The sequence below is a fragment of the Drosophila serrata genome, unplaced genomic scaffold (assembly GCF_035046125.1).
Source record: "Drosophila serrata isolate PLE 108 unplaced genomic scaffold, ASM3504612v1 contig_8, whole genome shotgun sequence".
Taxonomy (NCBI): Eukaryota; Metazoa; Arthropoda; class Insecta; order Diptera; family Drosophilidae; genus Drosophila; species Drosophila serrata.
Window position 1 is genome coordinate 587,586 of NW_028256906.1, and position 3,811 is coordinate 591,396.

Genomic DNA, 3,811 nt, shown 5'->3' on the forward strand with positions numbered 1-3,811 from the left:
ATTTTTGTCAATTTTTTTTACAATTTTAACGATGAAACCTCTTATAAAATTTTGAAAAAATTAAAAAAAAATATTTTTCTGCCAGAGATGACCAGATCGATTCTGTTTTTGATGCTGATCAAGAATATATATGATTTATAGGGTCGGAAATGTCTCCTTCACCATTTTTCCAGCTTCTGACTAAAATAGTAATACCATTGAAAGGGTATAAAAATTAAATAATTATACAACAAATTAAATAAATTAATCCTTTCCGAAGATAACAAATTCGTAAAATTTATTTACCAAATAAATTAAATAACAATTGGCTTGCTTTTTGGCATACAATTCGGTCGATTGACTTAAATATCTGCCTCCTCGACTTCCTATTTAAACTCCTAGGAATTTAGAGGCGGGACTTTGTTGGTATATATTTATATATACATCTATATAGGAGATATATAAATATATATAGAGATAGAAGAAAAGAGGAAGAGCGACCCCAGGTGGGCTAAAATTAACATAGCCCCAAAGTTTTTGTCAAGAAACTGCAGCTTCTAATTTTGTTAAGAAAAAAAATACATTAAAAAAAGCGTCTAAGACTGACCAAAAATATCCATCAAATACGAAATATTCACACAGTGAGGAAATCATAATTATTAATAATTATTTATATTTATAATAAAATAAATTTATATTATATTATGTAGTTTTCTATATACATAACAAAAATATGTATTTAAATAGGTTTCACATTTCAAATACTGTAATTCCCACTTAAAATTCATGTGATAAAAACTCCTTTTAAAAATAATATATTATAAAAATGGTTTAGCAATAAAGAAAGAAAGAAATATTTATTTAAATTATTTTTATATTTAAACTGACAGTTTTGAAGCTAATATAAAATCCTTCTAATTATTTTATTTGATGTACTTTCTTTTCCCTTGATCACCTATATAAATCCAAACCCCTTCTTCTTTTTTAGATAAATTTCTCCCAGTGCATCCTGTATCCGCTCTGACTGTTGTGCAGTTTAAGGGACTTTGCTGATATTTCTGTAAAAGGTCACGCTCTTGGCGGCCAGACGTGAGTGACAGAGAGCAAATACAAGAAAACACACACAGAAATGGAAAGCGAAATAAAATTAAAAAATACATAAATATATATATAGTAAATATATATATGTATGTGTGTGCTGTGTGTTATCCAAAAATAAACAAGAAAATTATCTCGACACAGACGGAGAGCGGAAAATATTAGTTTTAGAACTGAAGAGCTCTGGATTTTCCCGCTTATCGTGCGTGTGTTTAATGATTTTTCCTCGACGATAACCTCAAGTGCAACTTTGACGAGACGTCGGGGGTCTTGAGAGCACAGAAGTGCCATGAGGAGCATCGAAGTAGCAGGTATATAGTTGCCCCTACCCCACACACCCATCCTCATCAAAAGAAAAACTAAAAATTTTCCACCCCTGGGGTCCCTGTCTTTCTATTTATTTTTTAAGAGCTACCCCTTAGGAGGAGAGTTTAAAAGAGTTTTAAGTCATTTGAAGTGTAATTAAAAATGTAAATAATTATTTTTTTTTATTGCAATTTTTTTTTTTAAATATATTAGTTGAATATTAAAACTTTTTCTAGGCAATTCAGTTAATTAAAATTATTTTTTGTCACAAAGAAATTATAGTTTATAATAAAGTTCAGTTATTTTTCTATTTAATTACTTTAATTTCTATCTTAAAAAATCGTTAAAATTTCTATGTTTCCTTTACGGAAAACTATAAATTTATATTGCATTAAATAAAATTTTCTTGGTAGAACCTTTAAAAGTTTACTTACTGGAAAATAATAAAAGAATTCAGAAATATGTTTAAATTTTAGAAAGAACATAAATACGTCTTTTGATTATTATTTAATGTATTTTTATCAATTTATTGTTTATTTATTAACTGGTTTATTTATTTATTGGTGTACATTACTTTTACTCTCTCATTATTTATTCATTATTTCTTTCTTTATAACTTCTTTATTATTTACTAATTTATTTAAGGTACCTCCAAGTCTATTTTCTTTTTCCAATCCCTCAATTAATTATTTTCCCTGTCCCTCATTTTTGGTGTTGATTGTTTTTCCCCCGCTGGTGGCTTCTTCGCTTTTGGAAACTCTTCTGGATTTTCTTCACTCGAGTGGGTCCTTTTTTTCTGTGCCCTGTGCCACTTGTATCTCGGCACTTTGACCCCTCCCCCCTCAAGAAAATTACAAGTGCATCATGATTTTTGGGGGAAAAACAAAAGAAAATTGTGGGGACATTAACAGTCGGCAAGGGGCCCAAGTGATAAAATGGAAAACTCCAAAGAAAAGCGGTAGCCCCAATAATCAGGGGCATAATGTGGATATCAGAGGGGAAATTCTTAAAGATTACAGTAAATTAATGTATTTAATTAATATTAATTAATAAATATTTCAAGAGATTGGGAATAGATCTTTATTTAGATAAAGTGATGTATGATAATGTAAATGTAAATTTTCTTTATATAAAAACATAGTTTTATATCTTTGAAAAATGTTTATTTAAATACTTGTATTCCTTTCAAAATATTTAATACCTATATCAAAAATTCATGAGTATAAAAACTAAACTTTAACAAATTGCTGTTTAAATTTGTTCGCTTTTCCCCCATTTTCTTTTGATTGTCCCTGCTCCTGGGTTTTCCGCAGTTTACTTTCTTGCATACTATTTGTATTATTTATTTTTATATTTATTTTTATTATCAATTCCGATTTCAATTCCGATGCCAATTCCGAATTCCCGACACAGACGCATCGCATTAACCTGCCCGCCCACAGTATGACCTTGAAACTGGCGTGACCTTGAGCCGGGATGCCCTTATACATAAAAAAAAATCTAAACAAATAAAGTACATATAGTACAGAGACAAAAAACCAATGATTTAAAAAAAAAGATAGCCAAAATAGTTGAAATAAGTCATGAAATAAAAGAGAACTTTAATTTAAATTTGTTAAATATAAACACCGACAAATGGGTGTACAAATTACTTATTATTTGATTAGTTATATTAAAATTTTATTATTAATTATTGTGTAATTTATTTCATACTAAATCAAGATTTGAAAAAGAAAAAACAGCAAAACCCTTTCAAAATTGTTTTACATTATTTATATATTTATATATTTATATATTTATATATATATTTATATTTATATATTATAAAGTAAAAGCAATATATATTTTGATTGATAAATAAATAATAAATTTAAATTATTTAATAATAAATTTGTTTATTTATTTTTTATTTATATATTTAAAAAAGTATTAAAGTATTAGACTCTCTACAAATAACAAAAACTTATTTTTGCGATGCAAAGATTCCTCCCAAACAAAAATCAAGGAAAGTAAATACGGGAAAAATATAATGGCGGAAAATGGCTGGAGGAAAATGGAGGAACAAGAAATAAGGGAAATGGCAGGATGCAGCCACATCCTCTATCCCACTCTCTCTCCTCCCCCCACAAGGGCGTGACCTTCACTGGCGGAAAAGTGGGTGGCAAGATGGCGTCGTCTGGAATTGCTAAAATCCTTTGGAGACTTTCTTGATTGCGCAGGACACGCAGCAGCAGGAGCAGCAGCAGAGGATGTGGAAGTGTCTGTCTGGCTCCTTAATACCCCCTCCCCTCCTAATATTTTCCACACACACACACATTTACCTCCTCTTCCTGCCTGAATTTGCGGTTGAATGTCCTTTTGCTGCCCCTCCCGTCTGGCAAGTTTGTTTTTTGTGCTGCTCCTGCTGCTGCGCCCGGGGTTTGATTAC